A 17,621-nucleotide genomic window follows, 5' to 3' on the forward strand; every position below is an offset into this window, starting at 1 on the left:
GTATCTAAACAACTATTAGTTAGACACACTAATGCAAGACCTGGTTCGCTAAGACCACCGCTCTGATACCAACTGAAGTGCCCTATTCATATACATTATAAACGATTCACAATAGTTTACATCGCAAGGTACTTGACCTCTATATGATACATTTTTCAAACATTGCATTCATTTTTTAAAAGCCAAACTTTCTTTACATCGAAAGTTAACGATATGCATACCATTCCATAACACATCCAACTATTTTTGACTTAATAACAATCTTGATGAACTCAACGATTTGAAATGCAACATTCTTCGAAATATGCCATGAATGACTCCAAGTAATATCTCTAAAATGAGCTAATGCATAGCGAAAGATTTCATTAATACCTGAGAATAAACATGCTTTAAAGTGTCAACCAAAAAGTTGGTGAGTTCATTAGTTTATCATAAACATTCATTTCCAACATTTTAATAGACCACAAGATTTTCATTTCTCATAAATACACATCTCATATCAGGCATTTCGCAAACTTCATAGAGATAAAAATCATTCATATGGATTGAACACCTGGTAACCGACCTTAACAAGATGCATATAGAATATCCCCCAGTATACAGCGCGCAGCTAATATACTAAATAATACCTCGAAGTACTAAAGCATCCATACCTTGGATGGGGCTCGTTGGGCCCGATAGATCGACCTTTAGGATTCGCATTAATTAGGGGCCATTTCCCTAATTCTTAGGTTACCAGACTTGAAGGGGCGATATTCGGTTTAATAATCTAACCATATAATGTAGTTTTTGATTACTTGTGTCTATTTTGTAAAACATTTATAAAAACAGCGCATGTATTCTCAGTCCCAAAAATATATATTGCAAAAGCATTTAAAAGGGGAGCAAATGAAACTCACAATACTGTATTTTGTGGTAAAAATACATATGACGACATTGAACAATGCAGGGTTGACCTTGGATTCACGAACCTATATCATTTGTATATATATTAAAATATATAATCGTAATTGAACAAGTTTATGTATTATATCTTAAATTATATATTATACTTATCTAGTCTGTGTATATATTCAAAATGTTTAATATTTATATAGTTATATTGATATATATTTAATTAGTATTTTAATAAAAATACCTAACATGTTATATATGAATATTTATATAAACTTTGTTAAATTGATTAAAAACATACTTACAACCTTAATAATATCTTTAAAACTTTTATTTTCATAAACGTAATTATTTTTGGTAATATTGATATAGATAATGCTGATAATAATAATAATGATAGTTTTAACAAAATAATAATTTTGGTAAAAATAATCATAGTAATAATAATAATAATTATATTAATAATGATAATATCAATAATTTTTAATATAATGAATAATTTAATAATAATAATGATGATAATAATTTTTGATGTTAATACTTAATGCCTATTAATAATAATAATTATAACAATCTTTTTACGAATGGTAATTTTAATAGTAATACTTTTATTATTAATAATAATACGTCTAAAATGATACTGATACTAATATTAATGATAATATTAATGCTTATAATACTTATAATAATACTAATGATAATATTAATAATAATAATACTAATTAGTAATAATACTAGTAATGACAATAATATTAGTAATAGCAATATTAATAATAATAATCATAATTGTAATTATAATTATGATAATAATAATAATAAATGGTAATTAATACTTTTGTTAATAATAACAATACTAATAACAACTATAATACTAGTGATAATTATATTAGTAATAACAATGTTAATATTAACTATAATTGATATAATTGTAATAATCATAATAAGTAATAAATAATAATGATAATAATTATACGTCTAACAATAATAATAATAATAATAATAATAATAATAATTTGATTATTGAAAACTACCTTAAAAATGCCTGAAAAAGAATTGTTGCAACTAGTAGGGATCGAACCCGAGACCTCACGAATACCCAAACATCCCTTTTACCACTCCTCCGTTCCCTTTATTTATGTAATTAACCCTGAATTAAATCTATTTAACTAGATTCTGTTCCCCTTCTTCTTCATCAATAGTTCAAACGACCCGAATCAATACCACAATTATAAGGTTGTATTACCAGTTAAATTTAGGTTTTACAATCAAAACAGAAATGTTTAAAAAGAATTTGAATGGATTTAATATAACAGAAAATAATAAAAGAGTTGTAACAGCAGTCGCTGTGATAAGGAAGAACACGATTATTGATTTCAAAATTTTAATAGTTTGAGACTTCGATTTCTTCATGAATTATTTTCCAAATCGTTCATATAAACTTTATCAAACATCAATTTAACTTAAAACAACTATATGAACTCGAATTTGATAAATGTTCATACGTTTGCCTTTTTGAAACGAAACTTTGACTCGTGAATTCGAATTCGTTTTTAAGAATTGGAAGGTGGGATTTTGAAGAAAGATTGAATAACTAATTCCTAACCTAACTACATTAACACAATTTGAAATTTCATTCATATTCGAGTTATGAGTGAAATGAGCCAAGAACAGAGTTATTGTGTGTTTAAAAAAAAAATTGTTTAGTTTGCTGTGTTTATCGATGACAGGAAATTATAATTGAAGTTGAGAGTGTAGAAAGTGAATGAATTTTATCAATATCATGGAGGGATCGATTTATTGCAGAGAAAAAATAGGTCGACCAAAAGAATCATGTTAAGAAGAAAAATACAAAAAAAAAGAAGAGAAAATGACATGTAACAAGATTTTTGGTTAATATTGTGTTTGATTACTGGTTCGTACGAGTTTAGAGGCTAAAAAGTCACTTAAGCACAGTTTGAGATATATATGTAATTGATTTGGAATCCTAAATTGTATGTATGATTTTATATATTTGTTATTAATAATTAATAATTATAATTATACTAATAATAATCTAAATACAAATAATAATAATAATAATAATAATAATAATAATAATAAGAGTAATAATAATCATAAGTCACAATAATAAATATTTTAACGAAATTGATAATAATGATATTATTAATGATAATTATAATAATAATATTAATTATATTTAGTATTGATAATAATATTTATATATCCAAGTTTTATATCAATATATTATATTTTCTAAAACTAGGATATTAATAACACTAGTATTTATGTTAATATTTAAAAATAATAATAATATTATTATAACAACTATACTTAATATATTAGTATTACATATTATCAATTATGTAATATAACTATATAATATATTTTATATAATAATGAGTATTAAACAATATCTAATAATAATGAAGGTATAACAAGTTAAATGTTTACATAATAGGATTAATAATACTGATGTTGATATTAGTAATAATAAAAGTAATAACAATAATACTATAACAAATATATTTTTAACTTGTAATTACATTTAATTATTAATACTATATATTATATGATAATATATGTTGAATATTTATTATTTATACATTTTATCTATATTACCATATAATCATAATTTTTAATTATTAATAAGAATTATATATATACTTATTCATTTTGTTAATACTTAATTATTCTGTTTATTATATTGCATTTTGTATTCTAATTAATTAAGGTATACTTTATTGAATCAAAATATTTTATATTCTTATATTTATATTTATATACATATATATGTTTACATTTTTATTTATACATAGTTGTTCGTGAATCGTCGGGAGTAGTCAAGGGTTCACTAGCTCCATATAAATAGTTCAAAGGTCAAATGTATACATGAACACAGTTCAAAATTTTTGAGACTTTAACATTACAGACTTTGCTTATCGTGTCGAAATCAATTAAAGCTCAAGTTTAAATTTGATCGGAAATTTTCGGGTTGTCACAGGATCTACATCCAATGCTAGTGCCAATACGGCATAAACCTGTTTAATAAAAGTAAACTTTTTAATGACAATTTTAATAAGTTTTTTTGTTCTAATTTCTCTTTAAAACAAAAATCATATAGTGACAACTGGAATGTTGATTATGGAGTAAATCAACATATAATTTGTTGTGAAAAGGCTTATTTGATATTATTGATGTTTCCAAATGGAATGTTACTGTTGAACACCCCAATGGTATTGTGGCAAAAAATAAAATTGAAATTTTTTAAAATTAATGATTACATTGTGTTAAGAAATGTATTATTAGTTTCTAAATATTGTGTAAATTTACTGTGTGTTAGCATAATTTCTAAAGAAGATAATTTAAATGTTATTTTCAAGTAGAAGTGCTTACGTGTAAACCTAAACTAGATTTATTCCTTAAGTATTTCTTCATGGCACATTCTATCACACACTTCCTATTCGACACTCCTTACTTACATTCTATCCATAACCTCTCTATCATGCGCTTAATTATGATTTTGGCATGCTTTTCCAGAAATCGCTCTTTCTCCTCTTTCTTCTCCATAACATGCACGTCGCCTTGGTTACTACCGGCTTTGTTAACAACTCTTTCCGGTTCATACCTCTTGGCAGTTCCGGGTCCTTAAAGAAAAGGATAATCAACAACAACAACAACAACAACAACAAAACCCAATACCACCTGAGTGGTGTATGAGGGAGGTGAGATGTAGACAATCCTTCCCTTACCCGAGAATAAAAACAAGTCATTTCTCCACTCAGAATAGTAGAAAAAGTCATCCCTCTCTTTATTCGACGGATAAAGAGATTGCTTCCGAGTGGACCTCCTGCCAAAAAGTAGGATTTTTTTAATAAGAAATAAAAAAAGTAAAATAAAATAAAAAATAGTAAAATAAAATTAAGACGCCCTGAAAAAGGTAGAATCAGATTTTCATGTGTTTAAAAGCCTGCCAGAAAATTAATTTAGGCTCTAAGCGGCAGTCAAGACGCCACTTAATCGACGCTTGGTGTTGCCTTAATAAGTAGAGCCAAGGGACCTTGAAAACATAACTCGAAAGGCATGCCAGGTGGGAGTTGTTGCGCAAGCAAGGAGCCAACCACCCGTAACAAACCAAACACCACTCATGCATCTTTACGGTAGACATCCCCGAAGACACACATCAAAAGAATACCAATCAAGCTCAGGAGCAAAGAATGGTCGTCCTCAGCCATAATGACCCCAGGATGCACCGATCGATACAAGACTCACACACCCACCCACCACACACACACGCCCCCTCCCATACACCCCCCCAAACACATAAATACATAAACCAGTATACATGCCAACAAACAACTGTACATAAACAAAGCTACATACCTACAAGAAAACAAACCTACGTACATACATACACCAACAGAGCAAAACAAAAACACAGATACATACATAGGCAAAACATACATACATACCTACAAAAACAACCTAACATACATGCATCTTATGGTGTATCCGTATAAAGAAAATAAAAATAAAGATTATTTGATATGAATCTTATGGTGTATCTGTGACGACCCGGGAATTTCCGACCAAATTTAAACTTAATCTTTATATGTTTCCGACACGATAAGCAAAGTATGTAATGTTGAGTCTAGAAAATTTTGAAACGATGTTCATATATTCAATTGACCTTCGACTGCTCTCTACGATTCACGAACAATTAATTGTAATTAGATATGTGTGCATGTATATATAAATAATAATTCGAAATATAATTTGAAGTATTATATGTGGTTGTTATTAAAAATTAATAAAATCAAAATAGGATATTATAATAATTATTATTTAAAATATATCTCTATATATAAATAAAGTATATTAAAAATAAATATTAAAAAAATTGTAATACTTGTTTGATATTTCGATTGATATTAAACAAGTTAAATTAAAATTTATGTAATTTTAAAATAAAAGGTGATCCGAAAATGATCTATATAAATTTTAGGTTTATTAAAAATATATTTAGAAGCTAATTAATAAATTTTAACACTTTTTATATTTTACCCATAAATGAGAGGGACAGTTGATGTAATTTTTATTTATTAAAAATGACTGAATTTTATACCATAATGACCAAAATAAATAAATATAGTTAATTTAAAAATTCAGGATTTTTCTGAACACTTTTATCCGCCTCTTATTTCAAATAGTGCACGATACACGAGCCGGAACTGTCGGCAGTCTAAATAGAAATTATATCCGTGATGATAGTGTCTATTTTATACATGTTTTTAGATATTATTTATAGGAACTATCATTGTTATTTTGTATTTATTTGAATCAATTATGCGAACTTTCGATACTTAATAAATTATAATTGATTTCAGATAATTATGGAGTATTGATGATTTTTTGGAGTAAAATAGATAATCGAGTATAAAGTCAAGAAGATTGAAGCTGAAAAGAAGCTTAGATGAAAAGCGTTACTTGTGTGACGAAAGCGCCACTTAATTATTGGGACAGCAAGTGGGCTGATTTATTTATATTGAAGATTGGCTGAATATAATTAGTTGGACTTTTAATATTTGGGCTCTTATTAATTTTAAGACCCAATTATACAAATTTGAGCCCCAAGTTGTTTAAGCCTATAAATACAAGAGAAGGGGCAAATAAAAAAAAAAGGATATACGTAGATTATTGAGGGTTGCAGCAGCCGTGACCCCACTGGGGGTTTGTTCCTGTCGACATCGATTAACAAGGTAGAAAAGAAAATCAAAAATATTACTCTTGTTTCTTGGTTATTTGTTGGTCACGAACGAGATAAACAAGGGAGGTTTTATTTTAGAGTTGGTGTGTGCTTGTAGTGGACTCAATCTGGATCCTTGCTTGGCCACGAACGAACAGAAGCAAAAGGAAGTCTAACTCCTTTGTTTTAATTTAATCTTTAATATATTGCTTCATGTTAATTTAATTTAACTCATACGTACTGTTTTTGAAGTATTGTTTATAAACACAGTTTTATTATTGCTATTTTATTTTTATTATTTGTGTCTAGGCAAGTAATGATTTATCTATGCAATAATTATTTGTGTTTGTGTTCAATATATAATATGGTCATGAGCTAAATACTTTATGTTCATCTAGATTAATAACTTTAATGTTAGATGATTCCTTTTATAGTTATATGATTTTTTGCATGATAAATTAGAGTTTGGATAAAGAACCACACTTGTGGGTGTTGATGTATGTTATGAGATTGATTAGTGTACTTGTTTGGACAAAGGGAACCCTGTTTCAATTTAGTACATTAATTTTCAATTGATTTGTCTTAATTAATGGAGTGCTTGCTGGACCAAATGGGTAAATTGTGTAACATATGTTGAACAAAACAGGGGTGAATTGTGTGGAGCGAACACGTAACCAATTGAATCTAAATATCTGAATTAGTTAATTACTTAGTCACAAGCAACGAGGTCTTTGGTGAGAGGGAACCTTAAGCCGATAAATCCTAGCTTGAGTGTTCGTAAAAGAGAACTCTAAACGAACCGACTTAGTAATTACATGCATTCTATCATTACAACTTGTGCTTAATACTATATCATCCGACACCGAGGGTAAAAGATCTAGGAGAAAATTTCTTTGTCTATTGAATTCAAAACTATCTTTAATTTGTTTGTTGAGTCTGCATTTATTTTCTATAAACTTAAAAACACAAAAATATTGTCTTTTATTTTATTCACCTTCTATTGACAATCCGGTCGTTAAACGAAAAACCCCTATTTCTTACTTATCTGCTATTTGCTTAATTTGGTTATTTGTTTTAGTTAATTAATTACGATCTAGTTTACGTTCTTAAATTACATCCATACTGTCCTTGGAACGATACTTGAAATTACCATTTACTATACTGCTACACGATCGGGTACACTGCCCGTGAGTGTGTGTTAATCTTTGAACCGGTATTTTTCAGAGATAAATTATATACTAGATTTTACACATCATGTGACTTAGTGAGTTGGTTTATTAAATGACAAAGTTTCCTACCTTTATCTCACTCTCTCTATTATATGTATAAGTATACTAGATATAAATGGATACACATAAGTTTTCTTGCATCCTCTTGATGAACCGCAACAACCACAGTCACCATTCAACCGCCACCACCACCTTCACCTACAATCGCCACCAATCGCTGCGAACCATCTCTCTCTCTCTCTCTCTCTCATGTTTTCTCTCTCGTTGAACCTATCACCACAATAATCGATAACCACCACTCACGTCTACCTTCCTACGACCACCTGACCGCCTCCACCTGCAACATCCACTGTCACCTCCGGTCATCTCCACCATCACAACCACGGATCAAACACTATAACCGTCAACGGTTTTATGCTTGCATATATATATATATATATATATATATATATATATATATATATATATATATATATATATATATATATATATATATTTTTTTTTTTTTTCTTTTTTTTCATTCTCTTTTTCTTCGAGTACCTCCGCCACTTTCTTCATCACTAGACCACCACCACTCCACCACTATTACCCTACTACAGCTGCAGTCCCCATCTCCATTTTGTTTTACACGTGAGGTAATGAAGATGATACAACAGTGATAATGATGATTGAAGACGAATCGATGAAGGAAGGGTGATGATGTATTGGACGTGAAAGATAATTGTGATAATGGTGAGACGATATGATTATGATGAAGTGGTTATGATACCGTATGGTGATGATGAATGTTAATGATCATGATGATGTAGTGATCCATGATGAACGATTTAGGATGATCGATGATGATGATTCAAAGGTGATGTCGATGACATATATTGAAGAAGATGGTGACGGAATATTTAATATGGGTGAGACGAAGTGGCTGCTACCACTTGCAGTTTTCTGTTTTTTTTATTTGTCGAACCCCACAAAGAAACTCCAGCTAATTGTTAGTGGGTCGGTTTATGATCAGTGGGCCGAGATTGAAGTGGTTGCTGGGCTGGGATTGAAATTGTTGAGTTGGGCTTCAAATAATTCGGACAGATGAGTTAAACAAAAATGATAAGGGAATTAAATCAGAAAAGGAGAAGCAGTGTATTGGTTAGGGGTGTTTGGGCGTAACGAGAGGTCTCGGGTTCGAGCCCGACCGGTGCCAAATTTTTTTTAAAAAAAAACTATTTTATTTTGAGGTATAACTTTTATTATTATTATTATTATTATTATTATTATTATTATTTTTTTTTTTTTTTTTTTTTTTTTTTTACTTCTATTATTATTTATTATTGTTATTGTTATTATTATTAGTAATATACTTATTATTATGGTTATGTATTTATTAAGTATTAGTATTATTATTATTATTAATATTGTTAGTATTATTATGACTATTATTATTATTACCATTATTATTGACTATTGTTATTATTATTAGTATTATAACTATAGTAATTAACAAATTTATACGTAATATGACGATTATTATTATTATTAGTATTGATATCATTTTGTGATTATAAGTATTAGTAGTAATATTAAAGTAAGTAGTATTATTAATATTTATATAAGTATTATTATTAACCGTATCATAGTTATTATTATGAGTATCATTCTTAATGAACTATTACTAAAATTAATATCACTAGTAGTAAAAATGGTTATTTTATAGTTATTATTAATATTAGCATTATTATAGTTATCATTAAAACTAAAAATATCATAAATTTTAAATCTATCATCTTATTAAAAATTAGTATTATTACTAAGAATATTATTAGTAGTATCATAATTAATAACACCATAAGTATTATTAAAATCAGCACTTTACATAAAAATTATCATTTCTTGTATTATTATTATTATTAAATCTAATAGTATTAATATCCTTATCTTAGTATAATCAATAATTTAAGAAACAAATGATATTTATATAAACATATACTTAATACACATAAATAAACTATATTAACACCTTATGTATTAAAACATATAAAATGAATACATTTAATTAAATAATGAAAAATATAAATTATTAATATAAAAACTATATCACTAATAATAATATATATATTTGTTCAATTACAAGTATATGTTTTAACGTATATACAAATAATATAGGTTCGTGAATCCAAGGCCAACCCTACATTTGTTCAATGTCGTCATATGTATTTTTACTACAAAATACAATAGGTGAGTTCATTTGATTCCCTTTTACACTTTACATTTTTGGAACTGAGAATACATGCGCTACTTTTACAACTGCTTTATTAAATGCTTTTGAAATACATTTTGAACTGCGAATACATGAAATGCTTTTATAAATGTTTGACGAGATAGACACAAGCAAAACATTCCTCGAATGAATTATGTGGACGTGATAATTGCCACCATTGAATTATGTGGACGTGATAATTGCCACAATTGATATGAATATTTTTTCCCCTGATTATTATTGCTTGGTAACCTAAGAATTAGGGAACATCACTAATTTTGAGAATTAGTGCACGCCTAATTGACGCGAATCCTAAAGGTAGCTACCAGGTTTAACACCCCCACCCAGAATGTTCACTAGACGGAAGAGCTAGTGGGCGTGGTGTTTAGTACTTCGAAGTTTATATGATTATTATACAGACGAGATGTTCTGTTTTGGGGATATTATTATGCGCATTATATGTTAAGGTCGGTTACCAAGCCAAGCTATAAAAACAATGAAAAGTGAATGTTATGTATCGAGAGAATGATTTTATACACAGGTTATGTGTATGTTATTTTTGTGCACGAGATATGTGTACGATTACTAAGATTTATGAAAGATGATTTCGTACACGAGAAAGGGGTACTGTATTTAAAAGATATCGCATGTACATTACAGATGGGTATAGGATTCGAGCTCATTTGTACCATGCATCATTTAAATCTTGTGGTCTATCAAAATGATGAATTTGATTGTTTTATGATAAACCTATGAACTCACCAACCTTTTGGTTGACACTTGAAAGCATGTTTATTCTTAGGTATGAAAGAAATATTCCGCTGTGCATTTGCTCATTTTAAAGACATTATTTGGAGTCGATCATCGCAATGGGACCAGATATTGGTGACTTCGTCCAGATAGATTAGGACGGGGTATGACAGTATCACTATTAGAGTATTAGATAACACTTAAAAAAATTATTATGCATCCAAAGTTCTTAAAGATTTTGGCTTCGTTCCCTCTCTAAACCATCACCATCGCCACTTGTTTCGTCCTCTCTCTAAAATATGATTTCCCCACTAACAAACGAAACAAAATCTGGAACTTACTGACCCTTGAACTTAAATCAGAAAATACAATTTTGGTCCCTCGCATTCGCAAGATACAGGCCCTGAGTTGGAACAGGGAAGGGTTGTAACAGCTAGAGAGTAATCATGCTGGGCTTCGTACATCTGAGTATAAGGTCGGATTACTCGCCTTCCCGGGTAGCCCGAATAGGAAAAAACCTTCCACCTTTTTACATTCTCGAGAATCAAAAAAAAAAAAAAAAAAATCCTTGCATGACCTACCGTCTGCGCGGAGCGCACCTATTTTGAGCGGCACACACAATACTGTATGTAAAAATTGTAAAAATTTGGAGTGTTACAACTTATAAGCACAACTTAAAGTTTATTTGTTTCGGTTGATGCTTCATCAGTAACGGATTTAGGAATGGTAGTCACTGTTGTCACCAGATAAAACCCTCTAATTTTTTTTTCTACTAGATGGGTATTTCAATGGTGTCACTCAAAAGAGTTTACATTACTTAGTGGTGTCACTAGTTAAAAATTCAAAAAAAATGTCCACAAAAGCTCCATTTGATTGCAAGATCTTAAAGCTTTTTGAGAGAGGAAAAATGCTAAAAGCTACTAGACCTAACGTTTGGCTTTTTTGTCATTTTATTATTTATTTTAACAATTTCAGTTGTTCTGTCAAATAACTAAATACATATAAAAAACTAACACCAACCAGCTACAAGTTACCAGCTACTAATTATAAGCTAGCAGCCACTACCAAACAACTAACAACTAAATCCTTTCAACTATTTTGATATATAAAAACAATTGATAAAATTAAGTGATCTCTAAAACGTAATCTCATGATTATATTTTTCTTTAATCTTAGTACGACTTAATTTTTCGATTTAATCATTAAATAATAATATATTTTCACTTTTGAAACCCTAATGGAATAAAGTGACAGAGAGATTAAGAGATTATGGATTTTCTTGTAATCCAAGTTATAAAACTAACCATATCTATCAGAACTTATTTTTCAATAATTACTTAAAATAAACATTTTAAAAATTTTAAGTTCGTAATGAAAATTAAGAGACTTCTTGGTGTTTTCTTGGGATCCAAGGACTAACTACAACTATTATAACATGTATAGCCCGTATCAATTCTAAAACCTATAGAAATACTAACTCAAAATATCTTTTTAACAAGGTAAATTATTACGGATACTACATTAAAATTAGATACCGGTTAAATAAAATAAATAAATAATATTTATGTTATAATAATAATAATAATATAGATATGGATAGTCAATTTTGGTGTATACATATAGTCAATTTTGGTACACAAAGTATGTATTTTTATATTGAGATTTTAGGCTATAAATACTCATGAATGCAAGCATTAAACTTGCACCATTTCTCACACTTACAAAGTGTTTCTTTCTTTCTCTCCATTATCATCTTTGTTCTTACACTTCATTATTAGTATTCTAAATCAAGAATCAAATCACTAAAGGTAGTTATAAGCCTACTGAATTATAACATCAAGAATCAAACCACTAAAGGTAGTTATAAGCCTACTGAATTATAACATCAAGAATCAAACCACTAAAGGTAGTTATAAGCCTACTGAATTATAACACGTTATCAGCACGATAATCTTAATACTAAATATGGTTGGCTCTGCCACCAAAATGATATATGGTCGGTTATACCACCAAAATGATATATGGTCGGTTATACCACCAAAATGATATATGGTCGGTTATACCACCAGAATGATATAGGTCGGTTATACCACCTGAAAAAATATATGGTCGACACTGTCGCCAAATTTTCATTTATGTTTACTAATATTTATATTTTTGTTATATAACATTTATTTATGATTGCTTACACATGGTCGACACTGTCACCTACTTATCATTTATGTTATATTAAATTTATGTTTAATGTTTATATACTTATGAATATAAATTGACTCTAATTTATCATGATGTTTGTTTTAATTTTTGATAATAGAAAATGTCGAATCTGGAAAAGCTTAAATTTACTCCTTTAGAATCAACTGGAAACAACTACATGCCATGGGTTATAAAAGTAAAAATGCATCTTAAATCAATGGGCATTCTTGAAACCATAAATGAAAACAACACTTGTTCTGAAAAAGAACAAGCTACGGCATGTTGCTTTATTCATCAACATATTGATGAATGCTTACAAAATAATTATGTGACTGTAGAAGATCCCCATGTTTTATGGGAAGGTCTCAAAAGCAGATTCAATAATCAAAGAGAAATTTTACTTCCAGCTGCAATGGAACAATGGAGAACATTAAGGTTCCAAGACTTTAAGAAAGTAAATGAATACAGCTCAGCTCTGTATAATACATGTTCACAACTTAAATTCTGTGGACATGAAATTAGTGATGCAGACATGATGGAGAAAACTTTCTCCACAATGAATGCTGCAAACATCACAGTGCAAAGAAATTTGAGAATGCTAAAGTTCAAAACATATCCTGAACTTAATTCATATCTCTTAGTTGCAGAGCAAAATGATGAGCTATTAATGAAAAATCAGCAATCCCGTCCTACTGGTACACTTGCAATCCCTGAAGCAAATACTGCAAATAATTATAAACAGGGACAAGGACGCGGGCAAGGTCGTGGTTATAATAACCATCACCATCATCATGCCAAAAGCCATAACTATGGTAGAAACCATCCTTATGGTAATGGTAATGGTAATGGGCGTGGACGTGGTCGTGGTCGTGGCCGTGGTGGTCAAAGAAATAGTAATCCACGAAAATATAAATATCAACCACAAAACAAGCCCATTAAACAAGATGTTGAAGAAAATTCTTCTAAAAATTCTGAAGAATCTTGCTACAGATGTGGTAGAATGGGCCACTGGGCTAATACTTGCCGAACATCTAAACATCTTGTTAAGATGTATCAGGATTCGCTGAAAGGTAAAGAAAAGGAAGTAAATTTTGTGGATAATATTGATCCAACAGTCACTGAGAAACCATCTGATTTATATGAAGATTTCTTGAATGTTTAAGTTGTGTGTCTTTTGAAAAATAAACGATTTAATATCGTCTGTCTTTGTCATTATGTTTGCTAAATGTTTCAGTACTATCTATTTGCGTTTAAAATATTGTGTAATATTAATGTACTCACTATTTATTTCTTATATATGAAGTTCAATATGAATTTTGCTGGAATACAACATCAATCAAGTGGTGGAGATCTCTGTATAGCAGACAGTGGAACTACACACACTATACTTAAATCCGAGAAATATTTTATTGATCTAAAACCAACGGAAGGAACTATACATACAATATCAGGACCTGCTAACTTGATAAAAGGGATAGGAAAGGCAAATTTCATACTACCAAATGGTACAAAATTTTTAATAAATGATGCCTTATTTTCTCCCAAGTCAAGCAGAAATTTATTGAGTTTCTCCGACATATACCTTAACGGGTATGATTATCAGTCAGTGACAACAGAAAATGAGAAATATTTAAGTATCACTGACAAGAGTCATGTGGTTGAAAAACTGCCAAGACTTAGTTCTGGATTACATTATACACATATAAATGTACCAGAAATACATATGGTAGTTAACGAAAAATATATTGATCCTGGTGTATTCAGTTTATGGCATAACAGATTAGGCCATCCAGGATCAACAATGATGAAAAGGATTATTGAATGTACTCATGGACATCCACTAAAGGATAGAAAAATCCATCATGATACAATGGTTCCATGTACATCTTGCTCTCTTGGAAAATTGATAACTAGACCCTCACCACTTAAGGTTGAGAAAGAATCACCAATGTTTCTTGAAAGAATTCAAGGTGATATATGTGGACCAATTCATCCACCATGTGGACCATTTAGATATTTCATGGTTCTAATAGACGCATCTAGCAGATGGTCTCATGTTTGTCTGTTATCAAGCCGTAATGTGGCATTTGCAAAATTTCTTGCCCAAATTATTAAATTGAGAGCTCATTTTCCTGATTACACCATTAAAAGGGTGAGACTTGATAATGCTGGTGAATTTACATCTCAAGCATTTAATGACTATTGCATGTCTATAGGAATTGTTGTTGAACATTCTGTTGCTCATGTGCATACACAAAATGGTTTAGCCGAGTCATTGATTAAACGTTTACAGTTAATCGCTAGACCATTGATAATGAGAACAAAACTCCCTGTATCTATATGGGGTCATGCAATTTTACATGCTGCTGCATTGATTCGCATCAGACCAAGTGCAAGTCATAAATATTCCCCCCTACAACTTGCTTTTGGTCAAGAGCCAAATATTTCCCATCTTAGAACATTTGGTTGTGCAGTGTATGTTCCAATTGCGACACCACAACGTACAAAAATGGGTCCTCAAAGGAGGTTGGGAATATATGTTGGATATGAAACATCTTCAATATTAAGGTATATTGAACCTATGACAGGTGACGTTTTTACAGCACGTTTTGCTGATTGTCATTTTAATGAAACATTGTTCCCTAGATTAGGGGGAGAAATGAAAAATAAAGAAAATGATGTTTCATGGTGTGAACCTCAATTAAAGTATCTTGATCCTCGCACAAAAGAATGCGAGACAGAAGTTCAAAAGATAATGCATATACAAGAACTTGCAAATCAATTGCCTGATGCATTTACAGATACAAAAACGGTGACAAAATCATATATACCAGCAGTAAATACTCCAGCTCGAATTGAAATTCCAAAAGCTGGCAATAACGTCACTCATGAATCTTTGCCACGTCAGAAACGTGGAAGACCAATCGGTTCAAAGGATAAAAATCCTCGAAAAAGAAAATCAGCTGATAATGAAGTAAAAGAAAGTGTTCAAGAAGAACCACAAATCAGTACTCCTACTGCAGAGGAGATTGATGATGTCAATACAGAAATTGCAATCAATTATGCATATTCAAAAATATTATGGAACCGAAATGAAATGAAAAATCTTGATGAGAAATTTTCATTTAATGTTGCATATGACATCATGAATAATGATGATGATCCAGAACCAACATCTATGGTTGAATGTCAAAATAGACATGATTGGGCTCAATGGAAAGAAGCAATACGAGCTGAATTAGAATCACTCAATAAAAGAAAAGTTTTCGGATCCATCATTCTCACTCCTAAAGATGTGAAACCTGTAGGATACAGATGGATTTTTGTCCGAAAAAGAAATGAGTCTGGCAGTTTCTAAAAATTTAGAAATGCATCTCATGGATGTTGTGACTGCTTATCTATATGGATCACTTGATAGTGATATATATATGAAGATACCTGAAGGATTTAAGGTACCAGAAGCATCAAATGCAAAACCCAAAGAAATGTATTCGATTAAATTACAAAGATCTTTATATGGGTTAAAACAATCGGGACGTATGTGGTATAACCGATTAAGTGATTACTTGATAAGCAAAGGGTATACAAATAATCTTACTTGCCCTTGTGTTTTCATTAAGAAAACAACATCCGGATATGTGATCATAGCTGTTTATGTTGATGATCTTAACATCATAGGTACAAATAAAGAGATCCATGAAGCCATTCAACTTCTAAAGAAAGAATTTGAAATGAAAGATCTCGGAAAAACCAAGTATTGTCTTGGTTTACAAATTGAGCATATGCCTAATGGTTTACTTGTACATCAAACAACATATACTGAAAAGATTTTGAAACGTTTCAATATGGACAAGGCAAAACCATTAAGTACTCCTATGGTTGTTAGATCACTCAATGTTGAAGCTGATCCATTTCGTCCATGTGAAGATCAAGAAGACATTCTTGGACCAGAAGTACCATATCTTAGTGCAATTGGAGCTCTTATGTATCTTACAAATTGTACAAGACCTGACATTTCTTTTGCAGTTAATTTGTTGGCAAGGTTCAGCTCTGCTCCTACCAAAAGACACTGGAATGGGATCAAACACATATTTCGATACCTTCGAGGAACTACTGATTTAGGATTATTTTATTCTAACGAATCAAAACAAGATTTGGTTGGTTATGCAGATGCAGGTTATTTATCTGATCCACATAAAGCTAAATCTCAAACTGGATATGTATTCCTAAATGGAGGTACTGCAATATCATGGCGTTCTCAAAAACAAACACTTGTTGCTACATCGTCAAATTATGCCGAAGTGATTGCATTACATGAAGCTACTCGAGAATGTTTTTGGTTGAGATCAATGACACAACTCATTACTGATTCTTGTGGACTAGAACGCGATAAAAGTCCAACAACTATCTATGAAGATAATGCAGCTTGCATAGCACAGATGAAAGAAGGGTATATCAAAAGTGACCGAACAAAACACATACCACCTAGATTCTTCTCATACACTCAAAATCTCATTAAGGACAACCAGATTGAAATGAGATATGTGCAATCTAGCAAAAA

The sequence above is a fragment of the Rutidosis leptorrhynchoides genome, chromosome 3 (genome assembly GCF_046630445.1).
Source record: "Rutidosis leptorrhynchoides isolate AG116_Rl617_1_P2 chromosome 3, CSIRO_AGI_Rlap_v1, whole genome shotgun sequence".
Classification (NCBI taxonomy): domain Eukaryota; kingdom Viridiplantae; phylum Streptophyta; class Magnoliopsida; order Asterales; family Asteraceae; genus Rutidosis; species Rutidosis leptorrhynchoides.